General features: G+C 41.4%; 1 protein-coding gene across 4 annotated transcripts in view; it reads left to right on the top strand.

Moving 5' to 3' along the window:
• Nucleotides 1-21,400, top strand: part of ENOX1 (ecto-NOX disulfide-thiol exchanger 1) — a 370,433-nt gene that overhangs the window by 66,279 nt on the left and 282,754 nt on the right. For all 4 annotated transcript variants that reach the window (XM_054809849.1, XM_054809876.1, XM_054809859.1 and 1 more), the window contains one exon: nt 9,627-9,700. The gene's annotated coding sequence lies outside the window, so the exon portion shown is untranslated. The remainder of the gene's footprint in view (nt 1-9,626; nt 9,701-21,400) is intronic.

Genomic DNA, 21,400 nt, shown 5'->3' with positions numbered 1-21,400 from the left:
CTGACCACTCTTTCGGTGAAGAAATTTTTCCTAATATCTAATCTAAATCTCCCCTGAAGCAACTTGAGGCCATTTCCTCTTGTCCTTTCACTAGTTACATGGGAGGAGACCAACACCCACCTGGCTACAACCTCCTTTCAGGTAGCTGTGGAGAGCAATGAGGTCTCCCCTCAGCCTCCTCTTCTCCAGGCTAAACAACCCCAGTTCCCTCAGCTGCTCCTCATCAGACTTGTGCTCTAGACCCTTCACCAGCTTTGTTCCGCTTCTCTGGACACGTTCCAGCACCTCAATGTCCTTCTTGTAGTGAGTGCCCAAAACTGAACACAGCACTCGAGGTGTGGCCTCACCAGTGCTGAGTACAGGGGGACGATCACTTCCCTAGTCCTGCTGGCCACACTATTCCTGATACAAGCCAGGATGCTGTTGGCCTTCTTGGCCACCTGGTCACACAGATCCTGTGTGATCCTCATGGACAAAGCAAGATCAGGAAACAAGACGCAGTTTATCCTTCTGAGTAGTATATTCCTTCAATACTACAGCCTGAGCACTGTACCCAGACTTTTCCCAGCTGAAGCCTGTGCTGAAAGCTTGCCAGGCAAGGGGGTTCTGCTCCTAATTCACAGTAACTGGAACAAAATGCAGCTATTCTCATAATTCATGCAGACGCAACCCTTGGAGACTACAGACCTGCCACAGCATGCAATGCTTCATGTTGACACTAGCAGACAGAGTACAGGGTTTTCTGTTGGGACATTTAACTTTGAAGCAGCACCATACTGGAGATGAGAAGGAGTTGGAGGAGTGTGTGTCGGGCAGGTATTTTTAGCTACCTTCCCTTAAAATTGCTCTGCTTTCCTAATATGGTTTTACCATCACTGTGGTGAACTAATTCTGCCACTAGCCAGTCTGCTAATAATCCTTATCTTGATAAGCTATTCCTCATTATTTCTGACTTTTCAGAGAATGACATCTTGGTGCCTGTCCTCCACTTTTAGCAGGAGACATGACTGCTTAGAAAGGCTCCCTAGACTCCTCTCAAGTTGTTTGATCCTACTCCTCTTTGCAGCTCCAGCTTCTGTATTTTCTCCTGAGACGAGAAGGATCATTGGCCTTTCTTTTCTGTAATGCTAGAAATACTGTGAGGAAACACATGTGAATTGCAGCTGGCCCCCGTTAAAATAGATGTCCATTTCAAGGAGGACATGATGGTCCTGTTGTTTCTTCTATGGATTTTTTGATCCACTTGTGATTTCTGAGGCTGGCCTTTACTGGTGGCTAGTTCTGAACGGTTCCTCTTTTTATGCAGGAATGAGGTATCATAATGTTATATAAGGGCCTTCCAGGACAACTGAAGGTCACGGGCATGCTGAACTTACACATGATGTCTTCAATAGGTCTTACTCTTGAAAAATATGATCTATATTCAATTTACTGGGACCCCTTTTTACATTCCTTGTGATTATCTGAGCAGGGTTTTCCCAGCAGTTGTCACTGTAGTTAAAGAAGGGCAGGGTTAGAGATTTATTGCATCTGTTGCATTGAGCTGCTGACCCAGTCTTTCAATGGGATGAAATAGTGCTGCTTAGTGCTTCTGCCTTTCTTTTAAAAGAACAAAAAAAAAAAAATAGTAGTATGTATTTCCTTACAGAGTTTCTATTCCAACCTCTAGACTGCAATGATGGCAGCACATTTCTGCATATCTCAGACCCTCTGTAGAGATGCAGCAAGGTAGCTTAGGCTCTGCGTGGTCAATCCAAAAGCAGTGGCCATGTTGTGTGCCTCTTCTGCCTGTGTTGGGGCGGGTGAGGACCCTTTCCCTTGAGAAGTGCCGGCCACAGTAAAGTTGCTCAATACTTTGTACTTTCACAGACGTATTTCGGGTTGGGAATCTTTGCACCTTGGACACTACTTCTGAGACAGACTTCAGAGCAGTGAGTCCTTTCTCGCATTTTCCCACAGGTCAGGAAAAGAGGGCATTTTCAGCCATTAGAAATTAGCTTTCTTTGAGTAGAAAAAGGTCTGCATTCTTATAAACCTCCTCAAGCAGAAAAAGGTCTGCATTGTTAGAAACTTCCTCATTTTTCTTTTTTCAACAGGAAACATGGATTTGTACTAGCTTGCCAAGAAGCTAATCAAAGAAAGGATTTCACTTTCTAGTCTGCTTCACTGTCAGTTCAGGATAGTCCCAGATCCATTTGTCGTTATTGATTACGTTGCTGTCCAGTATCGGTACTTTGTCCATAACAGTGATGGGTGAATACCCTCACTGCAGTGCGTGGCAGGAATCCTCTAGCAGGTAGGGATGTGGGACTGGGTGGACTGGCTCTGCTTCCCACCTGTTTTGTTAAAGCAGTGCACCCTGACTTTAAACACTGATGTCCCCTGATGGAAAAAAAAAAAAATATACCCAAAGTAGCAAGTTAAAAAGAATGTTTTATTGCGTTATCTTGTAGCATACTCCATTGCACACAGCGTGACTGTAATTTTGTCAATGATGGTGTGCAGGTTAATATACTTTATTGAAGCTGTTTTATTAGACTGAAACTGAAATCTGTACAGGAGGCTCTTTTTTTTACCCTGAAATCTATCAGATGTTGCATCTTAGGGGAGCTGTAAGAAGATTGACTCCCAAGAATAATCTTTTCCTCCCTGTTTCAGAGAAAAGTTACAATGTTTAATTTTACTTACAATAATTAGTATAATTTTATATGGGTTCAGGAGGTAAGAGAGGAGGTGTGAGATGGACCTTCCTTAATTTGCCTTTATTAACTACATCAACTGTGAATCTGTTGGCCTCGATGTACAGTCGAAAGGGGAGACATTTTTCTGTACTTGTACATTTATGTTAAAAAGAACAAATTTAAAATAGGGATGGTAATGATGGAACCTGAGTTACTCTGAGAAATGAGGTATAATAAAGAAAGGCTTGCAATGCTCCTTTATTCCCAGATTTCAGTCTTTGACTGAATGCAAAGCTGGGGAACCCACCATCTTGCAAATTTGAATACAAAAAAAGATGTAAACATAGGAACAGCCTGTTTTGTTAAATATTGCTAACTGACCTCTAAAAGTGATACAGAGTATTAAAGATATCACCCCTTAATTGTCAGTGATACAAACCCCATTCTAGAAAAATGTTATAAACACTCTAATGTATATTCATTTGCAGAGAAATAAAAACGTTTTCCACAGTGCCTGGCACATACTGAATATTCAGTGTAACAGAATGGAAGGGATTTTACAAGTTAATGCCTTCAAAATGAGAAGATCACAATACATTTCTGACACAATGTTTCAACCTGGACTCTTATTTTATAGTTTAGTTAATTCTCAATGCAGAAACTGCAGTTCTGTGATGCAGAGATTTGAGAATCTGTACTGAGTGCTGCCCAACTTAGTCATTTTGCCTGAGGCAGTGAGCAAAACGTGTGTCTAACTTTGGTAGTAACAGCAATTACTTCTGTAGTAACGTGAAACAAATAATGGATGATGTAAGATAAGAGTTGAAACTGTTATTTATTAGACTATTGTTTTGGGGAGGGGAAAATTTTTCTTGTAAGACTATCAGCTAGCATTCACACCGTATTCGTATCAGGGAATTTCTTCTGGCATAACGTAAGACCCACCCAAGAAAGTGTTACTTAGAGAATGTTTGTGTCTTTTCCTTTTGTGGTCCCAGCACAAAAGTTCCTTTCATTTTCTATGAAAACCTGAATTCTGTAGAATGTGGTGGTTACTCTCCAGCTGGAAAGTTGTAGACCTAACAAAGAGCATGTAGGAGAACTAGCCAACTGCACCCTGGACCTTGTCCATCACAGACTCCAGAGGAATGTGACCGAAGGGAAGATGAAGAGGCCAGACAATCTGTGTTCTGTATCTATAGTCTGTGGATGACTGGGGGTGCTGAAGGTGTAAGAAGGTGGTCGAAAATTATAAACTATCAAGAAGCAGTTTTATGTTAGTACATATGATGGTCTGAGGACTTTTTTTCAAAGGGTGAGTAGCACCTCTACTAAAAAATAAAGAGTGCAGAAATGGTGATATAATCCATCTCAGCCTCAAGACTTCACTAGCTGTACCTAGGCTCCTCTGATATAGAAGTTTTTAGAGAAAAAAAAGGTCTTTAAAAGGAGATACTCATGGTAGTTCACAGTCCTCTTTCTCCTTCACCTGCACAGCCTAAATAGTAAACCCAGGATACATAAACTCTGCATCTTCAGGTTTCTGATGTGTTTACTATGCCGTGTTCTTTTCCATGTGTTTTTTTCCAGGTAAAAAATTACAGAAGTTCTATTTATTTTTCCATAAATTCGTAAAGGGTGATTGTGGGTTTTGGCTTCTTTGACAAAACACTGAAAATGGCTTTTTTTTTTTTTCAAGTAAGAACTTTCAGTTGTCAGAGGGGTAAAAAAGCTCTAGAAAATGTTGTTTTTTTCATCAAAAATCATTTTAGCTCATAAGCCATTCTTTCCTTATCTTGATGAAAAGAAAATTATCAGATCTCTAGATCAATAATGTTGAAAACAGCAACAGCAGTGATCATCCTGGATGCATGTTGTTTTCTGATGTGCTTTCATATCTGAGCAGTTCCTCATGCTGTAAATATCAGCCTGACTTACACTCAGGCTTCAACCTCACATCAAGCAATGGCAAAAAAAAAAAAAAAAAAAAAAAGAAAAAGAAAAAAAAAGAAAAGAAAAGAAAAATAGGGGCTGTTTAAATGCAGCAAGGCTTGGAAATAACAATTTTTTACAAATGCCAGCATGTCAAAACATTGAAGGAAAATATTGAAGTGTACCAGTGTGCTTCCAGTTTGTCTGTTGCTGAATGCTTTTTCTATTGAATAATCACATCTTCTAGGGTCTAAAGCGGTGGTTCATTGTATGTAACGCATTGCTGTCATGCCACAAGGCATTAAAAAAAAAGAGACTGAAATTATCTGGAGGAAACCAAATAGCTTTATTTCAAAGACAAATTAGATTGATCTATCTTACCATTCTCCATAGATTTCATAAGCACATTACTTGTTGAAGTGGTATCAGGCATTTTATATATTATAGCAATTTGCATACATTCATTAAGCTGTGCTTTGTAAAGCTTTCTGACAGGGGCATTTGATGAATCCTTTCGTGAACTGCATTGTTTCTTTACGTAGAGCAATCTGTTAAATCATGCCTTTGTCCTTCAGTTTGTCAGAATCAGTAAATGAAGCAGATGTTAATAACTGTGGGAGGATTTGGGGGTTTTTCATTGTTTGTGGAATATGGGATAACTGTGAAGGGCATGATGTATATGTAAAAGCGACAGCTGGTGTTATTAAAGATAGAAAGTATGCTACAAGTAAAAACTTTCCCTGGCATCTTTTAGCAAATCTATGAGGTTTTTTGGAACAGTCAGACGGGTGGTCATTTCTAAAATAAACAATGTTATGCACAGCAAATTGTGTGCATAGAATAATAGAATGGTTTGGGTTGGAAGGGACCTCAAAGATCATCTAGTTCCAACCCCCCTGCCATGGGCAGAGACACCCTCCACTACACCAGGCTGCCCAAAGCCCCATCCAACCTGGCCTTGAACACTTCCAGGGAGGGGGCAGCCACAGCTTCTCTGGGCAACCTGTTCCAGTGCCGCACCACCTTCACAGTGAAGAATTTCTTCCTAATATCTAATCTAAACCTACCCTCCTTCAGCCTGAAGCCATTACCCCTTGTCCTATCACTACACTCCCTGATAAACAGTCCCTCATCATCTTTCCTGTAGGTCCCCTTCAGGTACTGGAAGGCTGCTAGAAGGTCTCCCCGGAGCCTTCTCTTCTCCAGGCTGAAGAACCTCTCAGCCTGTCTTCATGGTCCTCCATGTCCTTCTTATGTTGGGGGCCCCAGAGCTGGACACAGTACTCCAGGTGGGGTCTCATGAGAGCAGAGTAGAGGGGCAGAATCACCTCCCTTGACCTGCTGGTCACACTGCTTTTGATGCAGCCCAGGATACAGTTGGCTTTCTGGGCTGCAAGCACACATTGCCAGGTCATGTTGAGATTATCGTCCATTAACACCCCCAAGTGCTTCTCCTCAGGGCTGCTCTCAATCCATTCTCCGCCCAGCCTATAGTTGTGCTTGGGATTGCCCTGACCCATGTGCAGGACCTTGCACTTGGCCTTGTTGAACTTTATGCAGTTCACACGGGCCCACCTCTCAAACCTGTCAAGGTCCCTCTGGATAACACATACTTACATACAATTGTTCTTATCTTTGCCTGCAAACATTCCGACACAGAGCTATCTCAGCCATGCAATAATTCATTATTTTTCTCTATAAATATGTCATAAGGCATTCTCAGGTCAACAATCCCTTGAGACATGTCTGTGAGCAATATTTCATGCGTTATGGCATTAGTAGAATTTTACACCCAGTTGGTGTCTTGAAGGTTACCTTTACAACACAAGTTTTGCTGGACCTAACAGTTCAGCCCCTGGAATCTACCTGTCGTGAAGGTCACTTAGTTGAAGACGTTACCGCTGGGGAACAGCATGCATTTAGGCGGTTAATGTGCTTCAGTTGATGGGTGATAACTCCTGTCAAGGTGTAGTAACATGAGAGCTTGTAGTCAACTGTAGAGGCCTTGTGAGTGAAGACAAAACAGGCAGCCATAAAAGTAGGTAAGAGATGAGAAGGATAAGTAAGAGGGGAAAGCATAGCCTAGGGTATGCCTCAAGAGGGGCAATGGAGGTGGAGGTGACTAGCAACAGGACACGAGGAAAGGGAATGAAGCTGTGCCAGGGGAAGTTCAGTTGGGCATTAGGAAAAGGTTTTTCACTGAGATGGTGGTTGGTCGCTGGAACAGGCTCCCCAGGGAAGTGGTCACAGCACTAAGCCTGTCAGAGTTCAAGGAGTGTCTGGACGATGCTCTTAGTCATATGCTGTGCTGGTGTGCTCTATCCCCCCACCTTATGCCATAACCACCGGTGGGGGTCATGATGGCTGCATCTGGCTTATACAGGACTTTAGGGGATGGAAAGCAACATGGTAGCCAAGGGCTGTCTGGAATAGTGACCGAAATGTCTTGCTGGTATGCAAATATGACTGTAAGTCAATCATCTTACTCTATAAATAGTGGACAGCCCAGGGCCCACTGAGCTCTCCTGCACAGCAGGAGACCTCCCATTGAGTAGGGACACCTCTCAAGGTTACTCCTCGAGGTTGAGAGATTCCTTGCTGCAACAGATCCTCAGTAAGTGACTAATGGCATGCTAAACTTTGAAAACTTAGCTAAGTGATATAAAGGGTTGATTGCACATATATAATAATCTTTTAGACATAAACCCTTGATTAAGTCTGGGAATAGGATTGGATCCAATTGCACCTAGAGTCCTCTCTGAGAAGGAGTTTAGAAAGCAAGGGTGTCCTTTCTGAACTTCATGACTCAACGGGAGGGTCTGACAGTTTTGTCTGACCCTGTCCTCTACGCAGTAAACAATCCAGTGTACTTTGCCATCGAATCTCGTTAAGCCACTGTCGCATTTACCGTTGAACTTTGTGAATACACTGGTTTATATGAGTGAAGTCTGTTGTTGCTTCTCTCTTACGAGTGAAATTCATGACTCCATTCGCGACAAATGGTTTAGTTTTAGATAGTCCTGTGAAAAGCAGGGAGTTGGACTTGATGATCTTTATGGGTGCCTTCCAGCGTGAGATATTCTGCGATTCTATGATTCTATGTGGAAAAGGTGTTACAAGGCTAACTGATGAAGAAGGACACGCAGAAAAAATGGAAGACATTACTGTAGAAAATAAAGTGTAAACTTTGGCCGCCCTCTAATCTTGCAGATTTTTACCAGTCTTACCTAGTAAATAGCTTCCACTCCTCTTAGAGGTGATATTTGGCTGATTTTCACATTAACTGTAATGGCATTCTCTTTGTGATTCCTCGGCGCCTTATTGTGGAAATCTGTTTTGGGGAATTGAGTAGGAGATGCAAAGGGCAGAGATGCAGAGGTGTTACTTGTGCCTCTGTGATGGAATATGAGCTTCTGAGCCTGGCTTGTCTGCAGTTGACATCAACAGCAGGAATGGCAACATAGTGCATGGAATAAATAATCCTGGAAGCTGTCATATTTATAGAGACTGCCTGAAAATATGTAGAGAAGACCAGTGAGGGATTTCTGTAGTTGTTGTTCTTGCACATGAAAGTAGGCAGCAGCTACAAATCAACGAACTGTTGCTTTTGTAAGAAGAATTGGCAGAATCTTTCATGCAGTTGCTAGATAAAAAATTTCTACTGCTTCTGTTTCTCTGAGCGAGCCTTATCTTTGTCTGATTATCTTTCAAAAAATGAGCAGTGAAATAATTATCCATGCTGATATTTACATTTTGTCTCTCTGCTTGAAAATTGCCTGCTCACAGAAGGGAACAGAGGGAGTCTTGGACTCCTTCATTGGGCCGAGTGTTTGGAGGAGAAAATGCCTGCTCTTCAGCTAGAGCACATAGGTGCTCCCAGCCAGGTGACCATTGATGCATAGTGGGTATAGGCTGCTCTATAAATGACTGGTCTGAACTCTGCTGGGGTCATTCACTTTGCCTACACTGGGAATGATGCGGTGGGTACCAGTAGTGCAGCTGCAGACAAAAGCTCAGGCAAAATTGTGGGGAAAGGAAAGAGGCAAGACTTTTTCTAATGCGGACTCTTAATTATTTTTTTTTAAGAGCTGTGGCTGTGTGAAACTGCTGCAGAATTCAAAGATGCTAATGGTGCCACAGAAATACTCAATACAGCATCTATAATGGTAAAGCTGATGTGGTCATCTCAGTCACTGTCCAGAACAAAGATCAGACCAAGTGCGTTTGGACACATGAAATATTTTTTCCTCTTTTTTTCCCTCCTTGTTATCTTTCTTTAGTCTGTTGAGCCTGTTTCTTTCTCCCGATTCCTCCTCCTCCTCTTTTTTGCTTTCTTAATCACATTAGATTTACCAAATGCATTATGCTCAGGGCCACTGTGTGAGAATCACCAGGAAAATTTACAGAGACTCTAGGACTAATTGTGATTAGGTGTTATATATATGCTTACAAAAATGTACATCTAGAATATCATACCTGTGGCAGAACTGCCATGTTCAGCATTTTTGGACAAGAAAGAGCTAATGCACATAATGATAGCCTTGATTTTTCATGTGGTTTTCCTAATCATGCCACTCTTTTGCTGCAAACTAAAGGCAGAATATTGCTTAAGTGTATGTAGGGATGCTTGTGGTTTCCTAATACATTTATATTTTTGGCTATGCCACTGGCAGTTTTGCATATTCAATACGTTGGTTTCGTTCTTTCGTTACGGGTTTGTAGCAAAATTGCTGTTTGAAAATTTGATGTGGTTTCAGAGTTTTCTACTAATTTTGAACTTGTATGTAGAAGTCGCCTAAGAATCTAGACAATGTTATATATCTTAAATTTAATACCCTATAAATTATCGTACCTTCATTGTTATCACCCACAACATTTCTCAGGTGATGCACAACTTTAGAAGGACTAGCTCATAAACTCATTTCTACATAGTAATTTTGCACAATTTTTTTTTATATGCTTAAGCCATATACTTTTAGTGACTTTTAAAAATACATGTTATCTCCTTTTCAGATCTTGGACTCTGAACTTCAAGCAATTCTTGGTTATATGCTTCTTGAAACTTGGAGAATATCTGCAATAAATAGGTATGTGTAATGGATACATTCATGTTTTGTGTTGGATGATTTGGAGTGTGAGTTTTATTGACAGTTTAATGCTGAACTTCTTAAAGCTCTTGATAAATCTCATCTGCCATGAATGGGACAGTATGATGGATCTTTGCTGGCTGAATTTTCAATAGCACATGTGGTATTTGTATGGCAGAAAGTGGGAAAGGTATGATGCTCACAGTGACTCAGAGAGAAATGTGCAGCCAAACTTACTAATTTAACTTCAGACTGAACAAAAGGTGAGTTTCCGTGAGCGAGTAAGAATTTTTGAAGGTAAAAATCAGTGAGTTGGAAGAAATAGCTCTACTCTCGATCCCCCCTTCCTTGAGGCTATGCTTTAACTCGCTTTTCATCTGTGTTTCCTTTGGTTTTCTTTGCAACTGCTAAAGGTAGTAAAGGCATGAATGTGACTAAATACTAGGTAGAAAACAAGGTCGAAATCTTGGGTAGTTTGATGTTCCTGGAAATTTTCTCAATTATTTCAGTGAAGCTAGTATCTCACTTGGAACATTTACAGAAAATATTCAGGCAGTTTCAGAAATACATTCTTGCATATAACAAAGCAATTTTTAGGTAATTTCTTTTTTAAAAGTCAGGTCACACTTTATGATGCTTGAAAATCTGCTGAGCTCCTAGCAATGGAGAAAGGGAAACAAGAGAAGATTTAGAAGAATTTATTGTTTCTAAAGAGGTTATAGACCTAGACAATTTTTGAGTGTCAGCTCTAAAAATGAAAGGGTTTCCTGAATAAAGGTATGTATCAACTGAACTTACCTTGATCTGTATGAGAAACTTTGAAGAGATTTATAATGGGGGAGAGGTTGAATTCTTAGGAATAAAATCCATGACCAGTTTTTGGTGTAGAGAACCCCTCCAGAAAAATGTGTTTTTTTGCAGTAAGTTGCTTGTTCTGTAAGAATCAGAATGCAAAATATTTTCATAGTATGTGTCATCTGTAGTCCCAAAATGTCTGGCAAAAGCTGGAGAAGAACCATTGTCTCCATTTTAGGTATGGGATCAAGTACCTTAATGTATGATTGTCCTATTACTGTATCTCCTGGATGTTCAGACCCGTGTCCAGGTCTGTCAGAGGATCCTATGTCTAATGTGTGTGCAGAAGATCTCAGCAGTGTTTCTGATGATTGCATTTCCTTATTATTTCTGAAATTTATTGATGTGCCTTTGCTTCTCTTCTTTTCATCTAGTCTCTCTTCGTGGTGCATTTCTTTGGTCTCATTTGTTCTGCTTTGTTTTCTCCTTTGCTCCTTTATTTTGCTTTCCCATGGTTTTGGTTGGGGTTTTTTTGTTTGTTTGTTTGTTTGTTTGTTGTTGGGTTTTGGGGTTGGGTTTTTTTTGTTTGCTTTTTCCTCCTCTTTTTAATTCATTTTCATTCTCTGGAGATTGGCAGCAGTGGGATCTTACACAAGGAGGAGCTTCAGACAAAAATCATAGCAGAATGAGCTTGCCTTTTACTGCCTCTCTAGAGAGCCTGCTGTAAAAGGCAACTCGCTGTCATTCCTGTAAATTTTCTTTTGCAGCCAGCTCTGCTGGGTGTCCCCTTTGTGCCCTGTGAACATCTGTGTTACAGCTTATGTCTGAACCCAACTGGAGAACAAATGTCTGGACCTGCTACTTATTTTGAGCAGCAACCTGCTGCTATTAGTAGGGCATGTGGCCTTGGTTCACCTGCGACTTCTAATCCCCGTCTGGGAGCGAACCAGCCGTCTGTCCTTTCCCCTCCCTTGTCTGGGGGGGCAGCATGTTTCCCTGCGTTCCTCAAGACACTGCCCGATGCCTGTCAGATGTCAGCATTCATTTTCTCCCTGAATTTTTCCCAAGACGTCATGCAGAATGGAAGAAAGCAGTAAGCACTGTAGGTACTTTTATGGCATAGCTAACGTTCTGTTGCTCCTGGAAACTTCTCCCTGCGTGCATACAGTCATGCAGGGACCACCCAGTAGCACCACCCTTCTGCATAAAGAAGAAATCTTCAAGCCCTGAAGTATTCAGGCTCAAGGGATGCCGGAGCAGAAGAGGAAGCTCCATTCTCCAGGCTGTGCACAGGATTCCAGCAAAAGGCGACAATGTTTCTGTGCTGGTTTTGGACGCAGCACAGGACAGCTCATTGAGGATAAATTGTGAACTTAACTTCAAACAGACTTACTTTAAGCAACTTTTTACTTTAAAAGTTTAAAAAAAAAAACAAACCGATGAAGAAAAAGAAGCGGCAGCGCTGCCCTGTTTGCAATAGCGCTATCCCGCTTGAGCGTGCTCAGCGACGCTTGAAAAGCGTAGGTGATGAACTGCAGTCTTTGTGGCATATGCGTGCGTCTGAGAAAAAAACGAAATCTGTTGTGTCAAGCTGGCTTCGGCTTATGCTCGAAGGGTTGTTGTGATGAGCTGAAAGGTGCGGAAACTTTTGTGAAAGATCAGGTGCGATAGCAGAGAACGACTGTAACTCGGGGAGGGGAGGAAGCTGGAGGATTTGAGGTCAGTCTAAATTGGCAGCCATCAGCCGGGAAAGGAGCACAGCCGATTTAGCAAGAGCATGCACCAATTCAGCAACTTCCCTCAGATGTTTGGGTTGGAAGGACTATGAAATAGCAAATCTTCCTGGCTGACGTTAGCTGAAGTGGCTACTGGGCAACCTTGTTTTCCCTCCCTTTCATTAAATGAGCTCCCTTTTGGCAGAAAGCTACGTGAGTTTCAGAACTTTCCAAATCAGGTTAGAAAAGGTTGGCCCCTTTCTTTCCAAAACTAACCATCAAGGCAGTCCCAACACACTGCAGATGTCTCTGCGCGTTCAAATCCTGCACGGGCAGTGGTCTCTCTTGTTCGTTTGTGTATGCACTTGTTATGGAGGGAAGGGTTGGTCTGGCTGATTGTACGACTGGGAGTGCTAAACAGCTAAAATTTCTAAACAAAAAAATCTGGTCCTCTTTAAACGTTGGCGGACAGATATCTGTCTTCCATCTGTGGCAGCCTGTGCCAAACAGCAGAAGAACTGCAAAGTTTGTGTTCTGAAACCTTGGAGAAATAACTGGCACGCTCTGACTTTTTTTTTTTTTTTTTCAAACTGCACGCAAATCTGAAACATTAAACACAAAAACTAAAGTTAAATTGTGACAAGCAGGCAGAAGCTGTGAAGTTCAGCTGGAAGGGTTGCACCCCACCATCCGTACGGCAAAGCCCTTCAGCACTGCTGCACGGGCAATGCTGTCGATTAAGAGCGGGCAGTGGTCTCCCACCAGCCAGGCTGTCCCCTGGCTGTCCCCTGCAGCTGGGTCACCCATGGCGCGTCACAGCCTGAGGTAGTGGGGAAGAGAGTTGGAGCAGCCTTGAGGATGCTCCAGCAAAAACCTGGGGTTGTAACAGCCCTCAGCCAGCCCTCAGCCAGGAGTTACATACAGATGTTCTGTCTATTCTCGTCTTTACTTGAGGCTTCATCCAAAAAGGACTGTGTTGCTCTCGGACAGATTTGGATCAGCCCCATGGAGCAGCTGGCAAATAAAACAGGACAGTGCATCACCCAGTATCGACTGGGCAGTAGCAATTTGGTTTGGTTAGAGAAGGTGTCAGCTTTTAGCAGTTCCCTGTTGATTTTTAATTTGATTCCTCATCTAGGCACTGCAGCGTACTTAGTAATGTGCGTCTCTGTTGTGTTGCCCCTTCCATTTATCAGAGTTATGCAAAGAAGTTACACGTTAAAACTATTTCCCTTTTCTGAATCGTCTTGGCGTTGCGACCGTTTGTCTGCCTTTGCAGTGCTAGAAAATATGTGTTTACCATAGATGATTGCAAGGACACCACGCTGGTGAACCCTGGGAACCACCCTGGGAACCTGGGAGCCATGTCTTCTTCTGATTCATGGGAATGGTCATGGCTCAGCCATGCTGCTAAACGTGCCGTATTGTTAGTATCTGAGGATGTCAGTAACAAGTTACACAACTGTCTGACTTAAAAATTAAAGCAGTAATAAGGAACTTTGAAATAGTCCTGTTAAGATTGGTTTCTGTTTATAACAGCAGTAATTCTGAACACAAATTTAATTCCAGATGCAAGAAAATGAAGGAAATTGAAGGCAGTCTTTCTGCTTAAATGGCTTAATGACTTTGAGTATTTACTAAAGGGACAGTCCCCTTATGATGTGTGCTTTGTCCACCTTATCGTACTCACCAAGCTGGCTGTCACCTGCAGGAATCATGTCTTTAGACCTCCTGAAGCTCCACTGTGGAGTTGCTGCCTGTCACTATGTGCCATGGATGTATGGGGTGAAGATGGTAAATGTGAATATGAATACTCAAGAAACCAATGCCAACAGTGAAGAAGTGGTTCTGTTATGCCTTTTTACTGTGTTTGCTTGAGGAAAATGTTTCCGAATTGGAGAGGCAGGTGCACACTCATGTGTGGTGCTTTCCGTCTAGATACTAATCACGCCTTCTGCTTCCCGTCCCCGTGCATCCCGGCGACGCGCGTTGTTATTCACTGCGCAGCGACTGGCTCTGTAATCCTACCCGTACATAAAATGTGTGGTGGCCAAACGTAGCAACACGGGAATGAAGTATCATTATTTTGTCAAGACAAGATACCCAGCGTAGAGTATCATAAATTGATCCCAGGAGGACAGACCTAGAATATAAACTGTAGTGCTTTGAATATGTGCGTGTTATAATTGTATTAAACGCTTTGCAGCAATTTGTATTGTATTACAGCTGACAAAGTATTTTACCTCCTAGTAACTAACTAATGTAAATAGTGTCGATATTTTTCTTTTTCATATTTATAGTTACATTAATTGCTTTGCGTATTAATAACAAACAGTTAAGTGTCAGAGCCCAAGCCGTAGCTGCCAGTAATCCACAAGCAATTTGTTTGCATATTCAAAATATGAAACCGAAGAGTAATTGCCCTTTTTGCAGGCGCATATCTTCCCAGCTTAAATTTTACATAGAAAAGCCCACTGTGTTACCTAAATATTGTCATGTTCAATATCAAATCTAGTGCTAGTAGAACGTCTTTCGGAAATGAAGAGGAACTTTGCGCTAAGAGATCAGAAGACATCTGATGAAAAATAAATGAATAGCTCACATTAGCTAGGAATTGTGACTTATTTCTAAATAAAGCTAAACTTTGAAAAAGATGTTTCCTGTCTTTGAAAATAGCCTTTTTCAGAAGGCAAAGCTGGAAGATCCACATGCAGTGCAATTTTTGGTTTTGTAATGTGATTTAATTGGGCTAATAGTGTATCGCAAAGAAGCGTTTGAGGAGTGACTAAATTTTTCAAACAGGAGCTATTTTTTTTTAAAGTGTCCAGAGAAATCATATTTCTGCATTGATGTTTTATGGACTTTACCATTTTTATTCTTAGAGACAAAGCAAATTGAGATTTCAGCATAAATCTCCCTAAAACTTCAGTTAAAGAAAGCCTCCTCTTCAGGTTTCTTGGTTTTTTCCATTTTTGTTTTCTTTGTAATTATGATGCTTTCTTTGTGTTGAACTCCTTGCTGGAGACCAGCATTGAATACAGTTGATGGTTTTGAATGTTTGTAAACCGCTGGTATTTGTGAGGGCTGCAGAGTGAAGAGTCAGTTCTGACTTAATATTGCAGATGTACGCCAAACTATCCAGGGAAGAGCAAAGGTTGATTAAATTCACAAAATAAGGTGATTCATAGTTTTCTAAATATGTCACTCAACCTAAAATTAACTCAATTATTTACCAGTCACACGCATGCTAATGAATCCTGACAATCTCAATCGACCTGCTGCGATGAACTTCACTGTCACCTAATATTATTTCCTCTGTATTTTCCCTAAAAGGAAAGAGTGATTGTATCATTTATCACATGCAAAGCAAAAGCACTTGGGGATTTTATGATTTTTTTTAATACCTGCAATTCCAGGGCACTAGTAAATTAATTACATTTAATTAATAAGGCTATAAAAGAGGCGCTTCTTTTTTGTGAGACTGTCTCCTAAAGTTTAATCCCTTGGAGATTTTTACATGTGATAGTGATGAAAGTGACTCCTTCTAAGTCAGCATCAACTATATTATTTAAGAAATAAGGTTGAGGTTATCTTTTCATGCAAAATGTGACAAAATTATAAACATAATATGGTAAATATGAGTTATTCTTATTTCTAAAGTTAGAATCGTCTTGGAATGGCATTTTTAACTATGTGTTACCAGTAGCTATAAGAAATTTGTAAGAAACTTAAGTTAACCAAAATCCTAAATGGGTTTATCTACTTTCCCACTAAATACAGAAATAGATTATTTAAATAAAAATGTGGTTATCCTGCATTTGTACTTGAGTCGTGGGTAAATCTCCAAAAGGCTTCCCTGGATTATGAAATGGTATCTCTCTTTCCCTTTCCAAGGTTTTTCCCGCAAAGCTTTGCAGAATCCTGGATGAAAATCAACATTGATCCATAAAATAGACATCACCGTAGCATTGACATGGGTAGGGTACAACAGCTGAAAAGATTTCTGGCCTATGGTTATTTCTGTCAGGAAAATGGAGATAGATAAAGATATATATGTAATATTTAAAGCTTCTGGGCAATGGCAGGCTGTTTGCAGACAGCTGCATGTTCAGCCTTTTTGGCTGGAATGGTTAAGTGGCTAATTAAATGGACAAGTCAGGTCTCAACGTACCCTTAGGGAGAAGTCTGCCTTGCCTCAGCTTCCCATGAAAGTTTTGGCAGAGACGGGTTTGAAGCTGCAGCAATCTATCTCATTTGGAGATGCGGTGCTGGGTATGAGATGGGCTTGCTAGAACCCATTCCACTGGATTTTACGCAGTCGCTGCCACCCACAGAGAAACATAAAAAGTTAACCCCCCCACCCCGCAATTCTGAAAACTGAAATTAAGTAAGTCATTACATTCAATTTAATTTCTTTCTGGGTTGTTCCAAATTGTTACTGAATTTGTTTAGGAGGTTAGTTGTTTGAGTTTTTGTGGGTTTTAAAAATAATTTTCATGATTTTCTTACTTGATTCATTCAGTGACATCAGCTATAGTGACCAAACAGTTGTTTCCATGGTGACAAATTGCAGTGTTACAAGCATGCTTGTATGAATCAAGTAAGAGAAACAGATCAACTAAAAATGGAGAAAGTTTGCTTGCAAAAATAAACCAGAAATATTTGGTAAAAGTTTGCAGGAGAATGGCTTGGAAATCTAAAAATTATTTTAATATAGCTGAGCCTTCAATACATCCAAAGATGCCAGCACAGCTAGTTTCATAGTGAAGCACAAAGAGATCTGTCCACATCTGGCAACAGCAACCACCTGGAGAATGCTTGAAATAGATAGTTAACTCCATAATAAGAGTGAACGAATTTAACTGCAATAAAAAAAAAAAAAAAGCTTGCTCGTCCTCTAAACTATGACAACTAGCATCAAAACTCATTGTGATTAAGGTCTATCTCCTTAATAAATTGCATCTTAAAAGGATCTCGAGTACTTCTGTTATGCCACAGATCCACGTCCGATTCCATCCTGACGTGAGCCAGGAGCTTGACCACTGAAGGTGATGGAGTTGCATCAGGCTTATGTAGGAAGTGTGGGTTAGCTGAGTGGACAGTGAGGTGGATTGAGAACTGGCTGAATGGCAGAGCTCAGAGGGTTGTGACAAGCAGTGCAGAGTCTAGTTGGAGGCCTGTAGCTAGTGGTGTGCCCCAAGGGTCAGTGCTTGGTCCGGTCTTATTCAACATATTCATCAATGACCTGGATGAGGGGACAGAGTGTAGCCTCAGCAAATTCACTGATGGTACAAAACTAGGAGGAATGGCAGATACACCAGAAGGCTGCGCTGCCATTCAGCGAGACCCAGACAGACTACCAAGTTGGGCGGAGAGAAACCATATGAAATTCAACAAGGGCAAGTGTAGGGTCCTGCACCGAGGGAAGAACAACCCCAAGCACCAGTACAGGTTAGGGGTTGACCTGCTGGGAAGCAGCACTGCAGAGAAGGACCTGAGAGTCCTGGCAGACAACAAGCTCTCCATGAGCCAGCAGTGTGCCCTTGTGGCCAAGAAGGCCGGTGGTATCCTGGGGTGCATTCAGAAGAACATGGCCAGCAGGTCGAGGGAGGTTATCCTCCCCCTCTACTCTGCCCTGGGGAGGCCACGTCTGGAATATTGTGCCCAGTTCTGGGCTCCCCAGTTCAAGAAAGACAGGGAACTACTGGAGAGAGTCCAGCGGAGGGCTACAAAGATGATGAGGGGACTGGAGCATCTCTTGTATGAAGAAAGGCTGAGAGAGCTGGGTCTGTTTAGAAGAGAAGACTGAGAGGGGATCTTATTAATGCTTATAAATATCTAAAGGGTGGATGTGTAGAAGAAGGGGCCAGATTCTTCTCAGTGGTGCCCAGTGACAGGACAAGGGGCAATGGGCACAAACTGGAACACACGAAGTTCCATCTCAATATGAGGAAAAACTTCTTCACTCTGAGGGTGACCAAGCACTGGCACAGGTTGTGGAGTCTCCTGTTCAAAACCTGCTTGCACGCAATCCTGTGCAACCTGCCCTAGGTGTTCCTGCTTTAGCAAGGGGGTTGGACTAGATGATCTCCAGAGGTCACTTCCAACCCCTAACGTTCTGTGATTTTGTGAAATGCAGGTGAAATCTGACTTGTGTTCTGTGTATGTAGCAAGGAATGTACATCCAAATTTAGGAGGCCCCAAATGGTACTGTTGTATGGTATACTGTATCATCATGGATTTAAATACTATTTGGGGTACATGCTAATAATGCCAAAAAGACCCTCGGTGTGTACAGGGACAATAAGAATTAATTCCACTCCCGTCATGACAACTCTCAGAGGGAATATTGTGCCTTGTCTGGGCTCAGACGTTATTTCCAATAAGTATGGAAATAATGGCTCACAGTGCTGCAAAGTGTTAGGAGATCTCAAGGGAAATCTCATCAGATTATGTGATAGGTTTGAAATTAATCCGTGTCCCTACTGTATTTACACAATATACAATTGTCTCTCCGATGGCTTATAAGGAAAGGTAAATGCTACCATCCTAAATCAGCGAGGGGACTGGCTGCAATTCATTGTCTTGGTAGAGACTACATTTCTTTCTGAGTTGATACAGGGAACTCTGAAAATGATTATATAACTTTCTTACATTGCAGACACATTGTTGTCTGGTTTGTAACCTCATTATGCCACATCATCATCTTTCTTGCAGTTCTCCTTGCTGCCACTTCGGCAGACATTAATTTTTACGTTATCTTTTTGAAAAATCTGAGAGGGAAAAAATTGTTGAGAACTTCTTGCTCCTAGCGTGGATATTGCCCAGACATAGACCCATCCATCCACTTGTCATTCCTAGATTGCTCTTTGGTGAAGGCTTCTTTACAGAGCTGCTCTCACCTCTTTGCAGACTGGTTTGGGATTGAGCCAGGCTTTGCCTGTTCAGGTGTGCAGAACTGCGTCATGTTAGGCCAAAACTGTCTGCTTACCGTCTTTCCCCAAGGAGCAAGGGATTATCATCCACGTGAGAATGTACACGTCACCACACTTGTACGGCGTGCGTATCTCAAGGAGCATGTGACAAACTTGCCAGCCCATGGGTTGAGTGCCTTGAATCTTGCCCGCTCTGGAGAGCATAAGCTAAAAGCTCAATTATGAATCCTTATAAGAATTTAAGCATGCAGGAAAGATGTTCTCTAGTCAAGAACTCTTAAAAGGACTGGAAGAGGAATGGTCATCTTCAGTGATCCCCTTCTACCCTAAAGGCTGAATACCAGCACTAAGTGGTTTTGGAGGCTCAGGGCAAAGGGAAGTTACCACAATGTGAAATGCAATATATGGGCAAGGTCTGCTGGGCTGGACTAGACCTTTATTTTTTTTAAAGTAAAGTGACTTTCTCCATTGCTTTGTGAACATGGGAATAAAACCGGGGAGACACTGTGCATTTCTGCAGCTTCTCTCTCCTCTCACTGATTTAGCTTCATTTGTGTCTGGCTTCCACATTTAGCTCCCAGGCTTCCCTGGGGCTTTCTTCCCATTGCAAAATCCATCCTTTCTCCAAAGGCATTTTCTTTCCTCCTTTGTAAGTTCCTTCTCTTCCTTGAAGACTCAACAACCCAGTGAAGAACCTCTAGGATCCTTTCTGTTGACTTTTCTTCTTCCCCGGTAGCCTGTCAACAGACAGCCTTACAGTTCTTTTTCCTTATTGTTTGTACTTGCCTTTATTCTTAAGAGGACCCATCCCCTTTTCCTTCCGATAGCCACTAGCTGTGGCAGGCAAAGGGTTGATCGGGCAACCCCCTCCCCATCTTTCTGCAAATTTGTTCGGTTCAGGTAAACATTTGGTACAAACAGTGGGTTTGATCTACTATAAACTCTAGTTCTACTTAGAGCTTCTTTTTTTTTTTCTTCTCCGTTTTGATAGACTGTTGGATTATGTATCAGCAGTCGCATCTGACACTAGTGTGAAAACACAATAGATACCTGAATCCCTTTAATTAATCACATAGAAAACAATGAAAACCCACATAATAATTTATTTCCTCTAATAGTAATGCTTCCAGATCCCAGTCATCTTTATCAGCTTTTTAAAACCATCTGAGTGTATATTAGAATTTTGTACATTTTATCTGATAGGTACAAACACAAACACCTTCTTCTCTACTTCTTGTTATTCACAGTAGCTGGATTTTGTATGTCACTTGTAATTGTATTTTTCCCTCGTATGCATTGTGGGAGGAGAAGGGACTATATAGCTCTTTATTCTTGTTTACCTTGCTGAGCCAAAGCAGTTAGAATGGGGCATGCACCATCCAAAGAGCCATACACTAAATCCTGATCAATTAATCACCGAGATGACTACAAAGGAAACAGAGATTGGTGATACAGCTGCTGCTGACAGCACAAATACAAGACAGTGAGGTTGCAGCAGGAGGATCTGTGGAATCATTATGACTGGTAATGATGTATGAGATGGAAAGAAGTCAGGTTGTTTCAGAATCAATGTTGGGTTTGCAAGTGACAGTCTACGGAAAAACAATTGTTATTATTTATCAACTGGTTTTCAATTGAATTGTTTGGTTTTTTTAAACTTTGTATGCTGAGAAAATAATAATTTAAGTACACCTCTTCGTGCTTTCTGAAGCATTGAAAAATATGAACCTGAATAGTGTATGGTACTTAAAATTGTGTTTTGCATAGAGGTATTTATCTATTTGTCATGTGGAAGGAAAATTAATAATCTTCTTTGTGCACCAAAACTTTTATACTGAATGTTTTCTGAAATTTCATTATGTAGAAGCCCTATGGAAGCTGTGCTGTTCAAAACATTTTTTCATGTACTGTAATGTGTATTTCTTCAAACAAAGAAATGCCTATCTGTTGAAAAGATAGCAGTGATAAATTACTTCAGCTTTCATGCTTACCTACTGTTTTCCATTTGGCATTAAATTCCTGGTTGGATTGCAGAGGTAGATAGATCTGAATTCAAAAAGTTACCTTGATGCCTTTTTTCGCCAACCCCTATGACCTGATGATAAAAAGGAGATTTAGTTGTCTAAAGGACCATCCTTCTTGTATAGTTTAAACCCCACTAGATATTGAAAGGATTGCAATTTTTACCATTTTCTCTGAACTGTATTAATTTTCAGAGGATGCACAGGACCTCTACCTTTACTGTCACAACAACA

The sequence above is a fragment of the Grus americana genome, chromosome 1, assembly GCF_028858705.1.
Source record: "Grus americana isolate bGruAme1 chromosome 1, bGruAme1.mat, whole genome shotgun sequence".
Classification (NCBI taxonomy): Eukaryota; Metazoa; Chordata; class Aves; order Gruiformes; family Gruidae; genus Grus; species Grus americana.
Note: the sequence above shows the minus strand (reverse complement) of the source record. Positions and strands in the feature narration are given on the sequence as shown.